Raw genomic sequence first — 14583 nt, forward strand, 5'->3', positions numbered from 1 at the left:
TTCTTAGCATATGAAATAAGCAAATACCCACTGTATAGCACAGGAATTGATCTTTCCAGGCTTTGCCTCATAGAAATAAAATATAACATTCACCCAAACGCCAAAACACAGAGGATTATAGCAGCATTATTTCCTCTAGTCAAAGAAAAGGAAATCAATTCAGGCTTTCTTCAAGTGAATGGGAAACGAATTGTGCTACATTCTCTAATAACAGAACTAAAAGGCAACTCGAGTTAATGCAATAAAAAATTAAGGCATACAATAACTGGGAATAATCTACCATAGATTTGATGGCAATCAGGTTTATTTATTGCATGATCTAAATGTTGGAGAAAAAAATATGTTGGTTGCCAGGATAAAAGAGGTTTCAGATGGAAAAAAGACAAGTGGTGGGTTTAATTATAAAAGGCAAACATGAGACAATTATTTTTGGTAAAGAAACGTATCTGTAAATACTGGATATTAATATAGATTTGATAAAATTATATTGGACTTAATATGTGCACAAATTAATTAAATTAACTGGTCTGCATAAGATACTTGAGACATACTAATGTCCTATTTGTGATGTCATAATAGAAATATTTAAATAAATTGGAAAAAGTATTCAAGGGATTTATCTATGTTCTTATAAGATCATAAAGATCCATACTAACCTCTATAGAATTTAATATCTAGAAAACAGAAGTCAATATTGAATGTTTACATTGAAAATAATGTGGGTCCAAGCTTGAGATGAAATATACCTTGCTAATTAGAAGGCGGAGATTTAGGAGACTGATATGAGGGCCAGTTCTGAAAAACACAAATTCGTGAGGAACTACAAAAACAAAGAAAGCTAGATATAATGAAATTTCCTGCTATCTCACGTTTGTGGAAGCCATAGGTAAGCGATAATTACTCAAGGGTGTCTTGGCCTGAAAAATAATCTAAAATGGTTAGAGCCTTAGCAACAAAAATAAGTCTGTAGCATGCTTCCCTTTTATAATTAAACCCACTACTTCTATTTGTCCCAACTTGTTAAAACAGGAGTGGTTATAAACAAAAGCACTGGTCTGAAGCCTCAATATAAGGACCTCAGTCTATGTGGGCCAAACAGTCTCTAACATGAGGTTTTATTTAAATTACCAAGCATTATTTTAGATTTTGCATAGTGGGATGGTGCATAGTCACAAGCAAGGTCTGCTAAGTCAGGTAATCCAATCTACTCTTTCACAGGTTACCCAATAGCCAGGTTTCAATAAAAATGACTACAATGAGATTGTACAAATGAGACTGCCACTTTTCCCTTTCATGAATCAAAATTCTGTCAAATGATTTCTGTCTTCCAGATGTTTACATATTTCTCATGATCTTTTCTACTATTTTGTCTTCATTATTGATGTTCATATTACTTTTTGTTGTTGTCTTGTGTGTATATGCCATTTTTAAGGCTGGAACTCAGTGTTTTATGGTCTTCCTTGAATTTTTTGCTCATAGCTTTTTGTTTGCTCTATTTCTTTGCTCTAATTTTTTACTCTATTCCTTGAGCCACATTCTCACCTTCTGCTTCTTGCTGGATAATTGGAGATAAGTTTTCTCACATTTTTGTCTGTTTGGACTGACATTGAACTAAAGTATTCAGGTCTTAGACTCCTGAGTTTCTAGGATTCTACACATGAATGGCTAACGCCAATCTTTGCTTTACTGTTATTTTAATTATGTGATAGAGGAAAGTGGAAGTATACTTGTGGTAAGTGTGCAATTTTCAAATACAAGTTTGAATCAATTTGATATAATGTAATTGCTATCAATTTTAACAGTTAAATCAATGAATATTACACATTTCCAAAGAAATATAATTGAAAACAAAACGCAGAATGGTTTACTTAAAACAAGAAACAGAACCATGAATTTCTTTCACTTTACAATTAATGTTTTATGTAACTTTAATTAGCAGACTTCCATGACTAAATGTTAATATATTAATTTTATACTACAAGAAGAAAAGTGATCATAGTTAAGAATAGATATTTCATCACAATGAGAAGATAAGTTTTTGAGCATTCTCACTAAAAAGAAATGTTACATGCAGAAATTAATGGATATAGTTGCTCATGCTTGTAACCCTAGCTACTAAGGAGGTTGAGAACTGAGAATCATGGCTCAAGGCCAGCCTACGCAGGAAAGTCTGTGAGTATATTATCTCCAATGAGACAAAAGAAAACTGGAGTGGCTCAAGTGGTAGAGCAGTAATCTTGAGCTGAAGAACTGAGGAACAGTGTCCAGGTCCAGATTTCAAGCCTCCAAATTGACAATTAAAAATAAACCATTAAAAATAAACAGTACTTTGAAATAAATCTTAAAATATATATTCTAAAAATTTTTAAATCCTCACTAGATATACTAGTTTATATAAATAAATAGAAGTGTTTTCTGGTTTTAGTTGTTATTGAATGAATTGTGTAAATCACACATTCCTTATTCAAATCATATTTGTAGGTATATACACTTATATGCCATAAGTATAACTAACAGATATGTGATAGGCAGTGCTGTTTTAGGAATCTCCCTTGGCATTCTAACATTAACACTTCTCCCCTGAAATCGATATGCCCTCCAATCTTGTCAGAAGTTTCAACTCATTGGAGCAGAAAAGTATAAGCCATAATCATTGTTTGGAAAAACTGTAATATTTTACACGTATTTCACTTAGTTTAAGAACCAAAACATTTAAGTCATCTGAAATATGCCAGTAATAGCGAAATGTCTTCTGAGCTTTTTAGTCTCTTAAGAGATGAAAATCTTTAAATATACATCTAATTTTTTCTGCCTAACATCCTATATCTTAAGAAGATCTTTGGCATAAAGGATAAATACAGATTCTCTTGTGAAATGAAAGAAAGAGATGAGAAAATACATACTTACAGTGATTGTGTAAATAAACTAAGAAATTCGTTCAACCTTCTGAGGGCTCTTAGCTCATTGGACTAGAACAATGCTGGAATCTAAGATTATACTAAAATTTTAGACTTGAGCCTATCTTTAAGACTGCTTAATACTATTGATTTTTCAGTCAGTATTCTTTTTGTTGTTGGTCATGGTGGTTGTGGGGGTTGTGGACCTTGAACTCTGGGCCTGGGTGCTGTCCCTCAGCTCTTCAACTCAAGGCTAGAGTTCTACCACTTGAGCCATAGGGCCACTTCAGGTTTTCTGGTGGTTTATTGGAGATAAGAGTCTCATGTACTTTTCATGCACAGGCTGGCTTTGAAACATGATACTCAGATCTCAGCCTCCTGAGTAGCTAGGATTACAGGGGTGAGCCACCGGCAACTCAATTGGCTTCTCTGTACAACATCAACCATAAAATAAAATGAAGTAAAATCAATAAAGGATGTGTTTGGCAAATAAAGTAAAATGATAACTTACAGACAAATGAAAATAATAATATACATATATGTCTATATACATGTATATACACATCTGTATATCCTTATATAGGTATTAGTATATATACACATATAAGTATGAATATATGCATATGTACATATAGTGTGTATACATATAAATTTATTTAAATTTACCCCCTCCTCCGACTCGGGTGCCCCTGATGGTCCTAGGCCCCCACCTTATGCCTCCAAAATTGGGGAAGGGACAACACCCTACGGAGGGACCTGTGAGATGGATCCCAATGACCGAAATTCCACAGAGGGGCCGAGGGCCAGGGAAGTAACCTATGTGGAGGCCTACCTTGTAAAGGAAGGGCCACAGGGGAGCCTGGACCCTGGGCCACAGGATTTGCTTCCCAAAGAGTATCCGGTCAATCTTGCACCAAGAGCTAACAGACCCTTGGAATTGTATCCATGGGAAGCTAAGGATCTTAAAGACCTCCAGAAGGTGGTGGTGGAGGATGACCTGAACTCTCCTTGGGCCCAGACCCTATGACAGGACATTGCTTATCACACATGGGTCCCTAAGGACTGGATGGATGTGGCCAAAGCCGTCCTCACCAGTTCTCAGTTTATCAAGTGGTGTGCCTTCTTTAAGGCAGAAAATAACCAGCAGGCTCAACCTGCAATACCTATTATTTATGCCATATTAACAGGAGCAAGGGAAGGTACTCCACTGGCATCCAAAAGGCTGCAATACCTGGCACGTACTGTGACCAAGTGAGGCAGGCAGGACTTGCCACATGGTACAAACTGGACGAAGGGCCCACTGAATCCCACATAGCAGGAGAGACAAAAACACAGTGAACCTCTACCTCATTTTATAGACCCCGTCCAACAGAGTGTTCAACAAGGCTGACAGCAGGGAACCTCCGGGATCAATTTGTAAAGCTAATGGTTTGGGAAGGGATGAATGCAGACCACCGCATGGCCTGCACTGGATTGAGAGAGAGTTCCCGGAGCAGATGGGTGGTGGCCTCTCAAGATGTGGGAATACAACAGTACCATCCCAATCACTAGCTTTAGTTTTATAGGCTCAGAAACCTGTAATGACTGAGGCTATCACCCAGGCACTGGCAACCAAGAGCCAAGGAACTCCAAGACCATTGGGGAGAGGGACTTGTTTTAAATGTGGGCAAGAGGGGCACTTTAAGAGGGACTGTTCACAACAATCCCCCGCCAACCAGCAGAGGGAGTCCAAACTGCCCCCTACACCCTGGGGGGGTGCAGGAAGGGGTACCATGGGGAAAAGGATCGTCGATTCAAATTTGATTTAGATGGGAAGCCTTTAAACTAGAGGAGGGGCATCCTCCAACCCTTTTAATTCATGGAGGAACCCCCTCTCCTGTAAGGTCCAGGAAGCCTCATGGCAAGACAACCCAGGCCCATTGGACTGTCCCCCTGGTAAAAAGACTCAGCCCTAAAATGAATATTTTTATAGGCAGGAAGCGGTTTCATGCCTAATTGACATGGGGGCAGTCCGAACCATACTCAGGGAGGAGGAAGTGCCCTTGGACTGGAAGCTTACACCCAGGTCCCCAATATTGGTGGTAAGGGGCAACTCCCAGTCCAAAGAGATGGTTGCCCTTATGAAATGGATTAGCCCAGATAGAGAGAAGGGAAAGATATGCCCTTTAGTGGCAAAAAAAAAAAAAACTTACCGCCAATTTACTAGGGCAAGACATGCTAAGACAAATAGATTCTATGGTCACTACAGACCATCGAGCATTCTATGATGATATCCTGGATGGAGAAGAAGCACAAAGGCTTAAATGGGATCTAGAGGGACTTAAGGAAAAAGATTTTTTTAACTTTCATAATTATAGGGAGGAACATATGGTACCCACTTGGTTGCACCCCCAAACCTAAAGGCCACTTCCCCCCAAGTACCTCCCATTAGGTGGAAGCTGGGAATCCCTATTTGGGTGGAGCAGTGGCCATTGACAAAACTTAAGCTTGTGGCCCTCCACCTTTTGGTGGAGGAACGGATAAACATTGGGCACATACATCCTTCTATGAGTCCTTGGAACACCCGTATTTGTTATCCAAAAAGCATCCAGGGCCTGGCACATGCTCCAAGATCTATGTAAAGTAAATGAAAAGATGGAACTAGTAGGAACGCCCCTATGAGCTATGCCCTGGACTCCTGCTATACCTTCAGAATATGCCTTGGTTGTGATTGATATTAAAGATTGTTTTTTTTTTTTTTCTCTATCCCACTGCAACTGGATGACTGCAAGAAGTTTGCCTTCTTCATCCCTTCTCTTAATTTTTCCCAGCATGATTGGAGGTTCAAATGGACGGTGTTGCAACAGGGAATGGCCAATAGCCTGGCCTTTTGCCAACAATACTTGGTCACAATTTTAGGGCCTGTGCTGGGTTCAGATACCTCCCTTGCCTATGCCTACAAGGATGATATTACTCGGAGGCACCAAGACCCGGTCCACCTGGAGGGCCTTCTGGCCCAGGCTCTTCTCATATTAAAAAAGGGAGGTTTTACTATAGCCCTCAATAAAATAAAAAGTACCTTCTTTTAAGCTGCTCGGATCCCACCTTACCTGGTCTCAGGTCAGCCCCCATAAATCTTTGCTGGATATTCCAGCCTCTCTGACCCTAGCCCAACTTCAAAGTCTTTTAGGGGAAATCAATTAGCTGTTACCATGGGTTCCCATCCCTAAAGATTGTCTTGTGAACTTATTTGACTTACTAAAAGACATGATGCCCCAAGAAGTTATTACAATTACAAGCAGGTATCGGGCAATATTTTTACAGTTCCAAAAAGCCCTGGATGAAGTTTCCCTGAGGTATTCTATTCTTGAGCCCATTTTCCACTGGTTGTTTGTGGGTGACACATTGATTTCTGCAATTTTAACTCAAAGGGGGGAGCCATTAGAGTTAGTTCACACTCCCCTGGTGGGCACACTTTGGATGTACTCTTAGGCAAAACAAATTCCCGATGCTATTATCAAGGGAAGGACCCAAGCCCAAAGGAAATATACCCTTGACCCTCACTCCATTGTTTTTCTTTTTCGAATGACAGGCGTTGAGTGGCTCACTCGAGCCAATGCTCATCTTGCTCTCTCCCTAAAGGGGTTTCTAAGCCATATTGACTGCCATTATGGGCTATCCAGTCATGTTATGGTGACTTCCCCTCAAAATGCCTTCTCTATTTTCTTCTATACCTTTTCCTGGCATCCTCCATGTTTTTACTGATGGTGGTATAAAATAGGCTCTGCCTATGCACCGTTTGATGAGCAACAAAAGACTCTGAGCCAACAAAGATTTCAACCTTGTCAAGGGTCAACACAATATAAAGCAATGTTCACTGTAATAATGGCCCTTCAGGACATTCAAAAACCCTTTAATTTGTATTCTGATGGCCTATATGTAATTATCTTGCTCCCTCATATTCCCCAGACACATATTAAGTGGGATGGAAACCCTATTTTCCCCCTTATGGTTACCTTTAAGGGCCTATTAGAAGGACAGGGAGACCCTATTCATATTCAACATTGAGAGGGCATTCAAAACTTCCTGGGTTTTTTTCCATGGGCAATAATTGGGCAGACCAGTTAGCTACTGGCCCACAAGCCAGTTACAAGAGGCCACCCGTTTACATGATTTAATCCACATCAATTGGAGAGGTCTTCAACATAAATTCCCTCAGTTTCCTGTAAAGGACCTCAAAAGGATAGGACATACCTGCAAAACATGCTAGCCCTTCTTAAAAGTACTCCCTTTACAACCACCAGGGTTAAAACCCAGAGGCCTCAAACCCAACATCCTCTAGCAAACAGATTTTACTCGTTTCCCAGGCTTTGGTAAGATTAAATATATTTTTGTTTCTATAAATACCTATTCATGAACATGTTGGACCACAGCACATAGAGGAGAAAAGAACTAAACATTCACAAACACCTTTTCTTCAATGCTTTGCCTCCTTGGGTCTACTACCACAAGTTTAAACCGATAATGAACCCTGTTTTGTTAGTATAGCAATGTCAGTTTTTTGACAGATGGCATATTAATAAAACTACAGGAATTCCCTATAATCCCCCAGAACAAGCAATTATAGAAAGAAAGCACCAATGTCTTAAGGAACAATTATTAAAACAAAAAGGGGGAGTTAACACCCATATACTGTTACAGATAGCTTTATTTACCATTAACATTTTTAAATTTTTCAAAGATGCAAATGAATCCAGATTTCAGAAGCACTGGGGACAATTAAACCCTAAGCCCCAAGGGAAAGTCAGGTGGAAGTACCCTCTGACACAACAATGAAGAGGACCTGACCCCCTAGAGACCATAGGCAAGGGATTTGGATGCATTTTTCCCATAGAGTGGACAGCCCCCATTTGGATCCCGGCCAGGAACCTTAAGTTTTTACCCATTACCTCTATACACGAGGATGCCCAAGGATAAACTAAACAACAAGGAAAGAAAATGGTTATGGTGGTCGTGGCTCGTGTTTAAAATGGGAAAGCTAAAAAGATAACTACTAACCATCCCCAAGGGCAACCAGCCCTGGAGAAACTCTTATTTTCCCTAACAATTGCAGATGGTGATACTCCAGCTGTTGGCTGTCCTGACACTCCCAGTCCCAGCAATGGCCCTGCAGAATCCACATCAACCTCAACAGGTAACCTGGGCAGTGATCAGCAATGGCAATGGAGAAATCATCAATAGCACCACGCATAATAGGGTGAACTCTGCAATGATTGGTTGGTTCCTTTTCCTCCCCTTCCATACCGCATGGTTTTTTTGCTTGCTGTGTGGTAATAAACAAGTTCCTGCTTGATTTGACTCCCTGCTGTGTCTGTCTCCGAGGCTAAGGGAGGCTGGGCAATGGGCGAGCAGAGCACTTACCTTTCCTAGCAAGTAGTCCATATTCCGCAGGACAGACGAAGACCCAAAACTTTTACATCTCTTGGAGGAGTTTTCAACTTACATGCTACCTTTGAGATTCTGTTTCCATATCCAGTCACTTTCTAAGACAATGGGTTTTTGTTCTTTAGCATGATTTCAGTGGGACAGTAACCAACACATAATGTATTACTTAATGCATAGAATAAAATCTCATAGGAAATTGTTTTGGACATGTAAGTTATGGTTATACTTTTAAAAAATAGCAAAAGAGGTAAAGGTTTCATTAGAGCTTGTAAAATGAGTATGAAGTCTTGACTTTAGACATGCCAAATTCTTACCCTGGCACACACTTAAATTCCTGGGGGTACTGGAGGATTAAACCCAAAACCCTGTACTTGTGAAAAAACATCTCTACTACTACCAAACTTGCAGATTATAATTGGATTGATTATTTTGAGGTAGTATGGCTATGCCTTGGCCTTCTTGAACTGTGGTCCTCCTAACACAAGCAAAAAACATTGCACCCAGCAAATGGTTAGAGTTTCTGAAACTTCTTTGTGTGTCTGGGCTTGCCTGGAACTGGAATTCTCTAATCTCTGTTTTCCAAGTAGATAATATTATAGCTTTGAGCCACTTTATTCAGTAAAAGTATACAATTTCAAAATATCTTGATATTACCTATATCTGTGCTAAACATTAGAGCTAACCTTAATTTTCTCCCTCTTTTGTTTAGTACTCTGAGCTGGAAACGTTGGCTTTCTTGATACACATAGCGTTTTTGGGATGGAAACCCATTACAATCAAAAAAATCTCCCAGCTGGACGATAGTGGATGACACCTGTAATCCGAACTTCTCAAGAGGCTGAGATCTGAGGATCGCGGTTCAAAGCCAGCCCTGGCAGGAGAGACCGTGAGATTCCTATCTCCAATAAACCACGAGAAAACCGGAAGTGGCGCTGTAGCTCAAGTGGTAGAGAGCTTGCCTTGAGCTGAAGAGCTGAGGGATAGGGCCCAGGCCCAGAGTTCAAGCCTCATGATCGACCAAAATAAAAAAATCTCCATGTCAAAAATCATGGAAAAGAAGGCTTCAGTTTGGAAAAAAAAACTGAACCCTAAGTTATAAATGCAGTATATTTATAGTGTTAGTCAATGCTTTCTTAAGTATAAGGAAGAAGGCAGAAATGTGAAAGATGTCAGGTCTCTGTAGAAATTCTGTAGTTGTCACTTCATGTTAATTTCCTTCCTTAAGGCTTGCTTTATTAAAACCCTGGTTGAATATTGGTTGGACTGATTGGTAATCTTCTCCAGGAAATGAAGCTGATTTTAGAAGCCTGATAGTGTGTGAAATAAAGGAATGATGAGAATGAGCACAGATATTGTCACAGAATGAGCGACTACGTTAATTGCTGAACAGCAAAACAAAGCAAAGTTTCAAGTCTGATGATCCACATTGGAACATACATAGATAGATACATATACAGATACAGGTAAATATACATATACATACATACATGAAAAATTAAATCTCCAGTAGAATATAGAAAAACTTGGCGTGACAAATATTAAACTAAATCAAACTGGTTTTAGGAAAAGTACAGTAAAATATCAATAGTTTAGCATAGATTTTTGTAAAGGATGAAAATTCTTCCTTCATTATATATTTTACAAATATCCTTAGTAAGTTTTAAGGTTTTTTTGTGAAAATACCGTACAGAGGGGTTACAATTACATGGGTAAGGTAATGAGTACATTTCTTATCAAGCATTGTTACCTCCTCCTTTCTTTCCCCTTACTATCCCTTCCCATCTTCCCCTCCTGACCCTCCTCCCCACCCGAAGCCAAATTTATAAATTTTGTTTTTCTACTTAACATCTAGTATATCTCATTGTTAAAAGGGTCCACCTGTCCTAGCTGCTACAAATAGAATTATTTGGTATCTTTGGTCAAAAAGTTCATATTTGTGGAAACAAACACCAGCAATAGTAACTTTTTTTCCAGTCCTTGAATTCTGGTTCTGGGCCCTGAACATGGTCATGCTGGCATAGTTAATGTGAGTTAGTTTTTTTATTTATTGGATTACTGCCCATGATGGTAATTACTGGTTCTTAAGAGAGATCTATGTTTAGAATATTGAGGAATCTGCATACTGCATTCCAGAGGGGTTGAACATGTGTAATTTCCCACCAACAGTGTAATGGAGTTCCCTTTTGGCTACATCCACGTCAGCATTTGCTATTGTTAATTTTCTTGATAATGGCCATTTAACTGGGACGGGGTACAATCTGTCTTGTTTACTTGTAGATATATAGGCAGCTTGAGCGACCATAAATGAATGAATCTATGAAACCTTTATTGCTCTGAGTGTGCATTCCTTTCTCTTAGTATAATTTTCTCAAAACTTTCAATTTCCTTATGACTGGTGAAAAGTCATCCTTTTTGATGGGTGAATAGAATTCCATTGTGTGTGTGTGTGTGTGTGTGTGTGTAACATGACTATATGCCCATGAGTTCATTTCTAAGCATTCTGTTTCAACTGAAATTGTGTAATAACATATTAAATTCAGATTAATTTCTCTACTGATTTGAAGAATATTGTTGGGATTTTGATGGGTATCACATTGCCAATTATTTGGGGGCAGTCAGTATTGCAGTTTCCAGAATGTTAATTTTTCCAACCAGGAGCATTGAAATATTTTCCATTTCCTTGAATCTCCCTCAATTTTTCGTTTTTAGATTTTTAAAGTTTTCACAGTAGAGGTCCTTAACATTTTTAGTTAAATTAATTAATTCCTAGTTTTGTTGTTGTTTTGTTTTTCCTAAATTTGATTTGATTTTGAGGCTAATATATATGTGGGTTGTTTTTTGGATTTCAGTCTGGATCTTCCCATTGTTGGTAACATAGGAAAACTACTGATTCTTGTGTTTTTTATATCCTGCTTCATTGCTGAAGGTTAGCATCACCTTTACTAACTTGATTGAGAAAGCTACAGGGTCGTTTAAATACAGGATCATTTCATCTGTGAAAAGGGATAGGTTTTCTTCTTCCCTATTTGGATCCCCTTTTTGTTTTTCTCTTGCCTATTGCCCTTGCTAGAAAGTCCACTACTATATTGAAGAGTAGTAAAGCGAGTGGTCATCTTTTTCTCATTCCAGATTTTAGTGTCTTCATGCCTCCACTGTTAGGTATGTGCTTATTCTCTCTTAGTCATATACATACACTATTATACTGTGGAAAGTTCCATGTGTTCCTAGATTCTCAGATCTTTTAACCATAAAGGGGTATTGGATCTTTTTAAAAGCTATTTCTACATCCACATAGACGATCATGTGGTTCTTTTCCCTGCTTCTGCTGTTGATCTCTGTTATGTTTATTGACAAGTATATTGAATCCAATTGTATCCTAGGATGAACACTGTTTGATCATAGCATACTTTTTTTGTGTGTTAGTTGCTGAAATTGGTTGGTGAGAATTTTATTGAGAAGTTCTCTATCAATGTTTATCAAAGACTTGGGTTCATAGCTCTCTTCCTTTGATGAGTCTCTATCTGATTTGGGGAAGAGTCTAATTCCAGCTTCATAGAATGTGTTTGATAATTCCATTTCCCTTTCTATTCCATTGAAGAGAGAGATCTGAGTATTGTAAGTTCTTTGCAGGCCTTAATTTCATGGTAAATCCATTGAGTCCTACATTTTTCTGTTATGGGAAATTGTTTTTATTGAAATTTGATTTTCATTACTTCTTATGTATCACTTCTTGGTTCAAGTAGAGTATAGGAAAGCATAAATTTTTCCAGGATTCTCCAGGTGATTGGCATATGGTTTTCAAGTACTCTCATATAACCATCTCAATTTTGCTAATTTATGTTGTGGTCTCATTTTTTCCTCTAATTTTATCTATTTGGGTGAGTCCTGTTAGGAGCTGTTAGGAGCTGTGAATCATCTACTCAATATATTTACATTGTTCTCTGGTAGGGAGCATGTCATATAACCAGTTCTTGTTCTTCTTGATCTTTTCTGTGGAGGATATCTTTGATTAATTTCCATCCTTCTGATTTGGTGGAGATACATTGTTTCAAGTTTTCTTTGTCATGAAATATTTTTATATATCCTTTAACTGTAAAGGAATATTTGGCTTGGGACCATATTCATGGTCCATAATAGTTTGCCCTTAATGTGTGTTATATATCATGCTGACCTCTTCTTTTTGTTTTTACCATATCAGCTAAGAAATCTGTAGTTATTCTGACTGTATATCTTTATAAATAATCAATCTTCTCTATGGCAGATTTAAGAATCCTTTTCTTGATTTCTAATGATCCTCTAATGGATTATGATGTGGTGGTGGGTTGTTCTTTTCTAGAATTCTCTGCTTGGTGTTCTAAAGGCTTCTCTTCTCTGAATGAACCTATCTCTTTGGATGTTTGGAATGTTCTTTGCTAGAATTCTTTAAAATGTTTCATGTTTCCCATCCATTTTGTGTCCTGCTGTTCTCCTTGATACCAATCTAACCCAAATTTGATCTTCTCAGTCTTGAAGTTCTGGCAAGATCATTTCTTATTCTTTGGATTTGTTCTAAATGCTTTCCTATTAGACCTATTTGGTCTTTGACCCCTGAGATTATCTTCTATGTCATCTATTTGCTGTGGAGACATTTTACTTTGTTTTTGATTTCCCTGTCTTCTAATTGGTCATTTTTTTCTGGCTTCTATCTGTTTATTAAAGCTTTGGTATGGACTTTCCTTACATCCTTTCTTTGGGTGGCGGGGCGGATGGAAGGTTTGTTTTTTTAGCTATGTCTTCTCTCATATCTTTTAACTAGGCATCCATTTTTTCCTTGGACTCCCTTGCCTTTTCAGAATTTATTTCTCTGTTTGTAGTCTCCATGAGTTATTTTGCTAATCTATAGTTGGTCTTATCTTATCTATAGTTGGTTTTGTATCTTTTCATTAATCACATTTTTCAGCAGTATTTGTAATGAATTTTGAAAACTATCTTCTACGTCCTTAATGGTCTGTTCTAATGCGTGGTTATTTACTGAGTGAATTATACTACTTTGACATCACTTTTCTTGTATTTTTCTGATTTGTTATGTTCACTTGGGGGATTTCTTTTGGGGCATCTATGATCTTAAGAGGTGACTTTTTATGTTCTTGGTTGAATTGCCAGGTGTTGTTTTGATCTTCTGTTGTGATTTGTTTTTCTGGAATTAGGTTTTTGTCTAGACCATTAAGTGTAGGAGTAGAAATCAATTATGGGAAGATGTTGTGATGTTAATACTTGTGGCTCCAGTGACAATTCGGGCTCTACAGTGGTATCTTGAATTGTCTCTGCATATGGATTTGACTGTCTCCATTGTACACTTCTGTTCCTGCTTTTTTCCCATGTGGACCTTTTATTTCCGCACTGCAGCTGTACTTTTCAATATATTGGCCACCACCTTCACAGCAGGCACCTGCCTGGCTGGGCACCTTTTCAAAGATTTCTGTTTGCTTGGAAGTCATATAAAATCTTCTTTTGAATTGTATATCTATATGTAATTATAGCTGATTTGGTGTGGCCCTCTAGAAGTGGAGTACTCTCTAGGACTCTAAAGATCTGTTTCATTAGAGATAGCTAGGGTAATTTTCTGTTGTTATTGTGCCATTGGTTTTCCTCTTCCTGAGATTTATTTTATTTATTATTGATTTTTTTCACATAATTTAGGATTTGTGATGGTGGTATCAGGTTATTTTCGTTTTTTGTTTATGTTAAATTGACATAGTCATTTCAGGCTTGTATGAAGAGACAGTAATAATATTAAATGTATGTTATTACACTGAAAGAAAAATAGCAGACATTTTAACCTATTTACTACAAGTAAATTAATATTAAGCAAAGCTAATTAAAATAATTCCTTCTTTACTCTTTAGAGGATGAATATAGTACTCTTGGATATCTTGGAGGAAAAGACTTTAGACTCATTACAACTGATGCCTTACATTGATATAACTGGCTAAACTTCTTCAGAAAGGCAAAAGATTAATTTCTTTCATATTAAAAATTATAAAATCATAATATCTGCATGTTGAATTGTTTTTCTCTGCTATTTTCAATTCCATTCTTCATCCATTAGGTTTCTAGGGCTTTGAATGACCAATTCCTTAAAATAACTATACTGCTTATGATGTGATATAAATCTCAGTAATATTTTTTTACTTACAGATTTTTATTGTGAAAATACCATTTCCCTTATTGCAATAACTAGTATAAGTGTGAATCAAGCAGAAAAGTAATATTAATATGAATT

The sequence above is a fragment of the Dipodomys spectabilis genome, unplaced genomic scaffold, assembly GCF_019054845.1.
Source record: "Dipodomys spectabilis isolate Male_0828 unplaced genomic scaffold, ASM1905484v1 ptg000224l, whole genome shotgun sequence".
Classification (NCBI taxonomy): domain Eukaryota; kingdom Metazoa; phylum Chordata; class Mammalia; order Rodentia; family Heteromyidae; genus Dipodomys; species Dipodomys spectabilis.